The sequence below is a fragment of the Triplophysa rosa genome, linkage group LG18, assembly GCF_024868665.1.
Source record: "Triplophysa rosa linkage group LG18, Trosa_1v2, whole genome shotgun sequence".
NCBI lineage: Eukaryota > Metazoa > Chordata > Actinopteri > Cypriniformes > Nemacheilidae > Triplophysa > Triplophysa rosa.
This window is the reverse complement of record NC_079907.1, coordinates 4,690,537-4,702,655: the sequence shown is the minus strand read 5'-3', so window position 1 is coordinate 4,702,655 and position 12,119 is coordinate 4,690,537.

Genomic DNA, 12,119 nt, shown 5'->3' with positions numbered 1-12,119 from the left:
GCAGGCGCTTTTATTGTTATCTATTAGGCGTACAACGAAGCAATCCATCCTAAGGAGGCAATATTAAAATGTACTTTTTAAAATGACAGCCTTCTTCAACTGTGAGGTGCATCCGCTTCAGGTATGTGTGCTGTTTAACATGACTGCATATGTAACGTTAACGTTAAAGGCCCATAACACCGACCCCGCCATCTGTTAAATAACGCTTTTTGTCACTGAACAGCCATGTCACTATAACGCAGAAAGTAACGATTTCATAGTTTTATTTTATTGTCAGTTCTAAAAATAGTGTTTGGTTTGCATACGAGAGATTAAAAGATTGCAAATCAACCACCTGAGTAGTAGCGTAAGTCTCGCGACAAATACATGCACGTGCAGTGATTTACAGTACGCATATGATCTGGCCTGGAAGCATAATGTAACGTATGTGCGTGTTATGCACGTGTTTGTATATAGTACGAAAAGTTAGATATCTTAAGACTTGTTAAACTTATGAGCTCATATTTTGTTTGTAAATCTTACAAATTGAAATGTTTGGTATTTACACTGTGTGGTCCTGCTTTTTTGTCCATGATTATGAATACATAAGAGTCGACGTCATGGCTCTGGGTGTGTAGGTTGTAAACACGTGTTCAATGAGTTTACAAATAGTGGGCAGTTTAAAACATGATTGTGGGTAATGTGTATAGTGTCTGAATAAAGCAGTTATGTGAACACTGAACAGTAATACATAAATATATCACTTGACTAACTTTTATGGTAAATGCTTCATATAAATAATATACAAATATTTGTAGAATGATTCGTGCAGCATCTAGTTCAGCAACTCAGAACAGCCTCTTTCTCCATATTGCCACATATATAAAGAAGTAAATCAGTGGATGCATTCTTGTAGCCCACCCACTGACTCTCCAATGAAAGAACATCTCTGTGCAGGTACCTGTGATGAGATCCACCAGCACACTAGTTTGTTTGGTCAGAGAGCCACCAGACTATCAAACAAAAGTGCAGTTCTTCTTTCAAAGGCAGAGCTGTCTCTTGAGACATGTGATTTGCACCTGGGTTAGAAAGTGTGGTAGGGCAGCATCTGCTATGAACACTAAAGCCTTACAGAGCCCTATGTGGGTCACCTGAGGATGAGTGAGGGATCTTTTCTGTTCTGCTGTTGGCACGGGTTGCCGCACACTTTTTCTAGGGCAAACTTTTTTTTAGAAAAGAAATTGTTTGTCACAGACGCTTTTCAAAGTTCAAAAGTAAGAAAATGTAATTGTGATGTTTAGGGCTGTCAAACGATTAATCGCATCCAGAATAAAAGTTTGTGTTTACATATATATGTCTGTGGACTGTGTATATTATTTTTGTATTTATAAACACATACACATACATTTAGGAAATATTTAGATGTTTATTTATTTTTACTTATAATTGAAATTATATATAAATGTTTATTCATTTTTACATTTATCTTAAATATTTGCGTGTGTGTGTATGTCTTTAGAAATACAAAATTAATATGGATAGTACACTACACTACAGTCATATATTATGTAAACACAAACTTTTATTCTGAATGCGATTAATCGTTTGACAGCCTAGTGATATTAATTTGATATTAATAAGTAATATTTCTTCATATATGAACCAGTTCTTCTCATCACTGCTCTGAATTCTTAAAGAGTAAATATTTTGTGATTTTTAAGGTCCTACTTTGGTTTATGGTGTGTCCAACAACAAGTTTACGTACGTACACGGTGTAAAAACACTTTCATTTTCTAATAATAGGCAGTTATTATTATTACATTACTTCTTGACTGACTCTCAAATGATTCATTTGGTGATTCATCTGTCTAATCCCCTCTTTCTGTCAGCCTTCTCTTACCTGATTGGTCAGATGGTCTAGTCTGCTGTGATTGGTCTACCGTGTGCAGTGTCGCAAATGGAACGTAGGCGGGCATTACACTGAGTGACGCAAATCTGACCCGAAACTGAAATTCGAACGACAGACGACTCGTTCACGTGATTCAGAGTCGACTACTTTTTCCCAAGCCAATAACTTTGTTATTCGTTCACGTTTGGCTTTACAACTTGGCAGACTGCTTACATTCACACACAGTAACATTGCTTGAAATGTAATTTTAAGGACATTGTATTATTTACTCTTTAAAAAATGTAACCAATTAATAGGAAAACTATTTGCTATTTAGTACTTTTGTAGATATTTTTTTTATTAGACAGTTTGATCAGAATAGTTTATCTCTTTGGTGAGCTTCCCCAGAAGTAGCAAGAATAATAATCATGGCAGCAGAAAAGATTGTTAAACCCAAAACTAAAATGAATCTTCTCTATTACAATAGAGACTATTGCCATAGAATGTGCTTTCAACTGAAGCTTTTTCCACTCCAAGGCCGCTGACACTCTGTAGGTTTGACACACACTGAAAACACAGCTGGCCCAGGGGACCCCCTGTGGGGCTGAGGTGTTACCCGATCTTAGAGATCCTTGGCTGTGATGGAGCAAAGCCGAGCTTTGGGTTCTTCAGGGAGCACGGCCTTCTAGGGAACAGAGACGGGGGGCATAAAACATATGCTCTACTGTAAACAAAAGGGAGTTTGCTGCCCGCACGGCACACATTTCCATATTGTTTGCGTTCTTCCACGACAAATGTAATTTAATCCCTAAACCACATCCATACATATTGTTTCAGTAATTGCTGGTTGGAAGTTTTTTTTTGGAGATTAACGTCAAATCATTCTTGCTAGAGCTTGCCACGTATTTAGCTAATTGACACAGGCGGTTATAGATAGCTGTAAATGACGCCATGAGGGAACGAATCTGACCCCTAACTATACAGGCAACAAGATGAGTCTTGGCACACGATTTTTCTCAGGCTGCGTCGTGCCATAATTGTTTCCCTCCTATCAAAATAACAGACAACACTATGTCTGAGACTAGATAATTGCTTACAACAAGTTAATGTACTGTGCCGTATCAATATACTTTTTCCTCTATGTCTCATTATGCTATACATAGTTCTTTTTTGTGAATCAGTGTATTGAAAAGATGAATTTGGACACTAGCAAGGACTTTAATGCGCTTCAAAATAATCTAAAAATAATTAACTTTACTATTACTGCATGAAAAAATATTATAAAAATATATAAATAATTGGGTCTGGTTTTATTTTTTTCTAAGGAATTTTTGTTACTCAACTCAAAGATGATAATAAATGAGACATAAGAGCAATTACATTTTCCTTTAGCAGCTACCGAACTAGAATCTCGAAACATATCCTTCGCTCTCAACAGCATATTCCTTTTGGCCTGTTTACATCATTTCAACAACGCTGGCCTGCATTCAAAGCCTCATTGTGTTGGCATGGCCCATACCGATAAATGATTAACCTGATTAGGCAGTTTACAGGTGAATAAGGGGGAATAACATGTCTGTTCCTTAAAGACATGAAGGCACAGAGCCAGGACACCTTCAGAAGAGATGTTTATACTTCTGCAGTTAAGCTCTGGGCATTGAATGGCATCCAGTAATTGCTACTTCATGTGAAACCGATGACTCGCTGTCGTCACAGCCGCCGTAGGGCTGTTGTGAATATGGTTGCTGTTGTTTTCGAGGTTTGGATGGGCGCAGACACCTGGCTTTTCTAGACACGCGAAGCCCCCATACCTCATTCTTTACCCCCCCTTCTGTTCTCTGCGGTTGGTAGCTGAATTTCATCCGACTGCTGTCAAAGAGCAAAACAGTTTTTTAATGATTCGAGCTGTCACGTTACCAAGAAGAAAAATGTGACTGGAAAGAGGGACGCAATCAATAATTCAGCCGCTCTTCCCCCTAGATACCACATTAAAGTTACGTTCTGATTGGCTGGTGTTGCACAATATCCATAAGTCAGAGAGCACAGGTTTTTTCAGTCTTGTGTTTAGGTTAGCATATCTTTATTTAAAGAGTAACTATTACAATGTCCTTGAAATGACATTTCATGCAGTGTTTAATGTTGCTGTGTGTGAATGTAAGCAGTCTGTCAAGCTGTAAAGCCGAAAGTGAACGAATAACAAAGTTATTGGCTTGAGAAAAAAGGAGTCGACTCTGAATCACGCGAACGAGTCGTCTCGTTCAAATTTCAGTTCGGGGTCGGATTTGCGTCACTCAGTGTAATGCCCACCTACGTTCCACTTGCGATGCTGTACGTGGTAGACCAATCACAGCAGACTAGACCATCTGACCAATCAGATCAGAGTAGGCTGACAGAAAGGAGGAAGACGGATGAATCGCCGAACGAATCATTTGAGGGTTAGTCAAGAAGTAATGTAATAATAACTGCCTATTATTAGAAAACGAAAGTGTTTTTACACCGTGTATGTACGTAAACTTGTTGTTGGACACTCCATAAACCAAAGTAGGACCTTAAAAATCTCAAAATATTTGCTCCTCAACAGTTTTGTTCAAGCAAGTAAATGAGATGGATCATAAATATTTCAGTTTGATCTCAGGGTTTGTCCAGTTTCAGATTTTCTCACCTATAAACATTTCCTTCATTCAAAATAGCTGCTTTGTGGACAAGAAACACCTGACCTTACCCAGATTCACAACAGTAAAGCTTGAGTAAATGATTTATGTGTTGAACTTTTGGTACAATTTTGTGGAAAGTGTCGGTTTTCTGTCATCTGGCTTCAATGTATAGATAAGTACATAAAGGAGCGTGCAATTTTGTGTTTCAAACTGAGATGGCAATATAGAGGCAAATGTTGGAATTGTAGTTTATAGCCCATGAAAAAATGTCAACTATGCTACACGTCTGTGTGTGCCGTGAAAAGACATTTAGGGAGCACAAGACGTATCCTCTCATCATGACATCCCAGCCCTTCACGGGTGCTTCCTAAAGCTGTGCGTTACTCACGGCAGCATGTTCACGTGCTTCGTTTAGCAGATTAAAACCTGTACCAGGTCCTTGTGCCAACCAGATTAGAGTTGTACATCTATTGAAGGCCACTTGGCCAACTCTGCCCTTTTTTCACCTTGAGGTTTTATTACAGGATCCAAAGTGACAGATAAGACTGTATGTTACCTGTACGGGACCCCGCCGAGGCTTAGGATAGGGTAACTATTGCAGGAAACAACATGCTGGATCATGCAGGTGTCTTTAATATGGTGGTGTTGACTTTAGTGCAGCACATATGAGAGGAAATGTAAATATAGGGTGTAGGCAGGTGGGAGCAGAGAGACAAAGGATTTGGAAAGCTGGTGTGTGGATGGAGGTGCTGTTTTTAGTAGAGAGTACAATTCAGTAAAAATACTGATGTTAAAGATGTTTTACTCAAAATGATGTTAAAAATACAATAAAAACAATAGCCGAATGCCACTCGCTGAATTAAAAATACAATGTTACAAAGTTGTGTTATTGCATTGAATATCGTGTAGACCATTTTTCAAGACGTAAACAAAACTGGTTCCATTTTTAATTTCACATATATCATAAAGTCTTAAAGTATTGCATTGACACACACTGTGTGTGCGATTATGGTCTTATTAGATTAAGCTGCCATACATAAGTACGTGTCAAATACAAGTTTAATTTCATATCCTACTGGCTAACATCAATAGCTACGAGTAGCGTGAAGTCATAACAAAAGACGCCTGAAGATAGCTAAACGACCAGCTGTGCAGATATGTGTGTGTGTTTGGGCGTGTTTTGATTGCTTTTGGACCCCCCGTGGAAACACTTAAATGTGGTCAGACACACCAACTGACGTCCATCAATAATGCAGAGAGCGGGAACATCTAGGTTGCGCGTGTGGGGGGGACAATTGGCCCGCGTCCCTGCAGGAAGTCCCGCGCTCGCTCAAACGAATGGATGAGTCTAATTTGGTGTCTGATGAGACTCAAGCTTTTCCGAAAGGGCCTGAGGCTCAGCAAAGCACTAATGAGCGGATCGGTTCACTTACTGTGTGATTATGTCCTGAGAGCGATGCACGCTGTGCGTGTGTGTGTGGATGTACGTTTAATAATGGTAAAAACATTCATAGGTATTAGACAGTCTATCAAGCACATTATCTGATGCTGATGCATTTAAGTGTGTGTGTTTGTGTGCGCTTGGTGTATGTGTGTGATGATGAGTAAGCAGGGTGTCCGCGGATTCTTAAAATGTCTTAAAAAGTCTTAAATTCCATAATGTCAAAATAAGGCCTTGATTAGCATTAAAATGTCTTAAATCCGCGTTTCCAAGGTCTTAGAAATGCAGTCGAACCGACACCGTAAAGATTTTATTTTCGTTTTAAAATCATGTACGCCTATTTGTCACGCAGAACAAAATAGGCGGAACCAACTAATAACACGTTCGCGGGGGGTTCGTTAGGTGAGTGGACTGGACATTACCACATGGAGAAAAGTTTGAGCTTTAGCCATGGGGAAGTGCAAATTTGTTGCTATGAAATTGGTCTTAAATTTCATTCTGCACGGTATAAAAAGGTCTTAAAAGGTCTTAAATCTAACTCTCAGAAACCTGCAGATACCCTGTGTAAGGAAACCCTGCAATTTCATCAGTAACTTTTCCATTATTTTGTTCCGTTTTCAATGGATTTCTCACTGTAATGTAGTGTTGGCTCGATACCAAAATTTTGGCTTCGGTACGTAGAATCTAATACCGATAATATCGGTACCACATCGGTATTCAAGATGAAAACTGAATGATCAATAAAAATAAAACACTGCACAGTCTTCAGTGTATAAAATAAATATGCAATGACTCTAAATAAAGCTACAAAAGTTTACTTTTCTCTTTAATATGTGACACAGATGTAGGTTACTGTCACTTTAAGGCAAATTCTTTTTTTGATGCGGACATACATTTAAAACACAACGGACTGTGCTTATGTGAACCTTTTGTGTTTTTGACATAACAGTGTGTGTATTTGACAGTATAAGAACATATACAAGACGTGAAAGAGAACTTCATGATGATTAGTAGGCTAACTGTATGCTAATATGCTATCTATGCCGTTGAATGGGGATGTACAGACGCATCGCAGCATGTAGAATATACGTTACACTGTAAAACAATCTAAAGATCTCTCAGCAAAAGTAGAAAGAGCCGAATTTGTAATAAATCACTCACAGTGTCTCAGTTTAAATGGTCGCAAAAGTGCTTGTAGAGGGATTCATCAAGTTGCCGGTTCTGCGTCAGTTCTGTGGCATACGGCCACATAGCGGTGAACTTTGGAACAGCAGTGTTTCAAGTACCGAAACGAGCAAAATTCTGGTATTGAACTGATTGAAATCTAACATGTACCGGTAAATTTCCAGAACCGGTTTACCGCGCAACCCTACTGTAATGATGATCACACTATAAGATCACAATCTGATTTAAAGTGAAATCTAGTTTTCTTTTTTTCTGCAAAACACAAAAGTACATATTTTGAAAGATGTTGTTAACCAAAAACTGTTGGTCCGCATTGACTTCCATTGTATGGACACAAAACCAATGCAAGTCAATTGAGACCAACAGTTTTCTGTTACCAGCATTTTGTCAAAATAACTTTTGTGTTCTGCAGAAGAAAGAAAGTCATCCAGTTTTTGTAAATAATGACAGAATATTCATTTTGAAAGTGAACTATCCCTTTAAGTCTGAAGAGCCCATTCCCAAGAATCTGATATTCAGGTTTTTAAATAAGTCTTGGGTCCCTTCTTTAATGTATTTCTTCATTATTATTAAAAACCATCACTGCTCTAAATTCTTACAATTCTCAAACTAGAAAAACAAAAAACTCAAGCACTCATGTGAATTCAATGATCAAAATTCTTTAAACTTTAATGCCTGAAGAAGTTTATCTTATCATTGGCGAGCTATAACAATGTTCAAGAAGATTTTTTTCATTGCATGTCTGTTGGATTTGGATATTCACTGGGAATTATCTAAATAATGTTGTTTTGGTGCACTTGGCACAACTATTGGTGGCCGTTTATTGTATGCAGTAGAACCAGTTTGTGTCCTTAAACTATTCTCTGTTATCCTTTATATTTCATCATTTTTTGGGTGATACATTAGAATTTGGGCAATTTTTCCCTCCACCGTTGAAAACTATTACATCAGTAGATGTTCACATCTGAGAGTGAATGCCTCACACAGTTTTAAGGTCATTGCATTAGCGATATGAATTTATTCATATATTCTTTGCCTACAGGGCTGGTCACCCCTTTAATAAGATACTGACATCTGACTATCGGGATTGCCAGCCGAGAATCTTTACTGCTGCAAATAGGGTCCAAACCTGTGTGTGTTGATGTCTGATTGGGTATGTCAGGATGTGCACGCATTGTGCGTGCGTGTTTGTGTGTCATACCGCTCCTCATGTTAGGACCATGGCATGGCTCTGCGCCATCAAAATGCCATTTCCGGACAGAATGAAGTCGATATATTACCTCCAGCTATTTAACTTCTGCATTTCCCACCTGACCTTTATTGACCAGACTCCCTAAAGCAATAAGACGACAGTCGCTGGGTGAAATGTTGTATTCAGTCACATGTAGTAGGTGTGCGAATATTGTAAAACTGACATGTTATCACTCAAGCAGAACCAGTTCAGGCATGCACCATTACATACCCCCCATAACTATAACACACCGCTAACCGTCTGGGTAGAGTCAGTTTAGATATGCATAAACATACCCAAGTCATTTAATTTGAAGTTTCTATGCAGACAGATTTTCATTCATGCAAAAAATTGGACATTTTACAATCTTCCCTGCATAAATAGCCTAGGTAGATAATATTAAGTCACCAAAAGATTGAACATGACAGCAAGGTGAAAAAATTAATTGACTGAGATTCATATTTATCTGGATGATGGAGGCAGGCCAAATTGTTGGGAAGAGCAGTGCATCATTGCTTAAAGGGGTCATATGGTGTGCATACGTGTCTTTGGTGTGTTATAAGTTGCCCATGCATGTATTAGACACATAAAATTGCAAAAATTAAAGTGTCGGAATGAAAGATGCATTCTATCTAAAATCGAATGAAACGCCTCGTGTAACCACACCCCCACAAATCTACCTCAATTTATGGTATGATTTGACTAAGACCGCCCAAATGTATACGCAAGTAAGGTGGGCGTACCTGTCAGTACAATTGTCGGAACTTGCTGTATTTTAATACAACTGAATGCCCAATAAAGCCGTTAATAATTAGACAAATGTTTATGTTCATTGTAAATGGTGTTTTGAACTCACTCACTCACAAGTTAGCTGCGGTTTGGTCATGAATGTGCTGCTTCTGCCGCTCACTGAACAGAGAAGACGATGATTTTTCCACTCACTGAAAGCTAATGTTTATCCAAAAAGACGCTAGTCGCTTTTCTGAAGGAAAATTAGGCCCGACATTTCGCGTCTTTTCCGCGTGCATACTAGTACTTTTAAATGTAGGCGCGCGGAAATAGGGGGCGATACGCATGCGGTGCGACGCACTCTTTTTTTTTCAGGTGCGTCGGCGCCGCATCGAGTTGAAAAAATCTCAACTTTTCAGAAAGCCTCAAGCGCACCGCAGGTCATGTGACAAGAACCAACCAGCCAATATAGACAAGCTCAATGAAGATGGAGACACAGATGATCACAGCATAACTAAATCTAGTAGCAGAGTTATTGCAAGGTATTTTCAGTGCATATAATCCATATATCCTTTCTTTATACCTCCTCGTCTCAACGGCTATCGTGGCCCATGGTTGCTTGGCGACAACAGCCGCCAGGAGAGCGCAAAGTCCAGGCGCTTTGGAAAAAAAGGAGAACGCAGTGCAGCTCGCGTTTTCCACGCGGTTTTAGACGCAAAATGTGAATCGGGCCTAAACACGGCACCACTGCGCGCCTTTGTGTGTATCCGTGCATGCGACGCGGGGGCTGAGTGACAGATGCATCTGCACCGCGAGTCTCAGATGACCGCACGCGCGTTTTCCAGAACGGACCAGGCATTGTAAGTAAGCTAATGAATGGGAAACACGCGTCCCTTCACGATCGTGTTCAGGGCAGGGGTAGTAGCCTACTATCGCGCTCTATTGAAGGGAAATGACAAAACGGGAAGTTACAAATTGCCCTTATTGTAATACGGCCTTCAGATTTTTCCGTCACTGGTAAAAAAAGCCGTCAATGACGGAGAATTTTCGGTTAATGCGACCTCTGCCTTAAATCGTGTATTCACATTGCATTACATCTAAACAAACGATAATGTTCGTTTTAGACCTGTCAAATGACCCCTTTAAAGGGACAGTTCACCCGAATACAAAAATTCTGTCACCCTCAAGTTGTTCCAAATCTCTATAAATTTCTTTGTTCTGATGAACACAGATAAAGGTTTTTAGAAGAATGTCAGTAACCAAACAGAAATTGGCCACCATTGACTACCATAGTTGGAAGAATACAATGTCGAAGTCAAAAGTGCCTCAGAACTGTTTGCTTTGCTACATTCTTCAAAATATCTTATTTTGTGTTCAACAGAACAAAGGAATTTACAAATACATTTTTCCTTCTATGGTTGTTCTCGTGTTTGTATTATGACAGCTAGACAACGTTTAAAGCTCAACATTTCACATCAGTTATATGATGCTTAACCTCCTTCAGTGTGTTTGTTCCATTCTTCAATTTCCTTAAATCCTTTTAGCAGCATTTCTCCAATGCAATCTGTAAAATTGTTTGCTTAGCATTTTGCGTTTTCTCTCACAAGGGACGCTGTTAGGGTTGTGTAATAAAACAAAGCGCAATGACCCGAGGCATTTTTCTAAACCAGAGCAAGTGACAAAAATAGATGGGCTACTGTATATCTATAGTCTCTTAAACAAAGCATATTGTGGCTGTAAATCTGGCATGCTTTTATACTTAGTTTTAAATAAGAAACCAGAGGCTTGGTGTGGCCGGTTTAAAAGGGACAGAGGAGAGAGGGACAAAACGAGAGGGAGGTGAAGGTTGTTGGTTTCATTGGCGTTTGTGAGTGCAATATAAACCTGCATAAAATGTGCCCTATATAACAGACCATAAGAGAAGATGCTTCAGCATGCATACTTAACGGTCTCACTAGGGTTCAAAGAAATGGATTTAGTGGTTTCACGGCTTTGGAGGAATGGATGGTGGGGGGTTTGTCCAGCTTAAAGACACACGATTAAAGCTTATTCTTAAAGGGATAGTTTACCCAAAAATGAAAATCATTTACTCACACTGACCCTCTTGTCATTTCAAACCTGTATGAGTTTCTTTCTTTTGCTGAACACAAAAGAAGATATTTTGATGAATGTTGGTAACCGAACAACAGCGGTACCCATTCACAGGCGTTGGTTTTGTGTCCATACAATCGAAGTGAATGGGTCCAGTTTTGTTCTGTTACCAACATTCATCCCAGTATCTTCAGAAATCTCATCTAAGTTTTTCCATGCACTCCGGCTTGCGGTGTAGTGGGTGGGCTAATGACGAGCAAAACTGGTGATGAGGAAGATGTGAGGAAGGCAAAGGAGGTTTTGTGTTGTAATTAGACTCATTGTGAGTTATCGGCTGCTCTTCGCTGCCTCGATTCTAGTTTGAGGAGTGAAATTACAACAGCGGCAAATTGCGTCCCTTATCTTTCCCCGCACAACCTTTTCCACTGAGATAACGGGAGAAGCTGCTAATGCGTCTACGCTAATACTGGCACCACTCCAGAGATTAATGTCAGATGATTAGCACTGAAATCTTATCAGCCTTGTCTCTCTTGTGCTCTCTCTCTCTCACACACACGTGAATTGGTGGTAAGTTTTTCTTGTCTATGAATCTGTTCTTTTACATGAACACACTAAAATGAATCAAACTTCCCAGTGCTATATAAAAGCTTGTATTGTGTTAGTTCAGGTACTTGACTTTGATGCATAAGACAGTGAGAGTATCTAAATAAAATAATGTCTCAGTTCAATCTGATAAACAATGTATTCCTGATTTCTTGAAGAGACTGGGGAATCCTTGCTTGTAGTTCCTAGGAAAATCAACAAGAACTTGTTCTGTCTGTCTGTCATTTTGACAAACAGGTGTCAGTTGTGTTTCTCATATTGGCGTATTACATATACTGTAGCATCTCTAAAAATGTCCAAAAAACAATGTTAGTGACA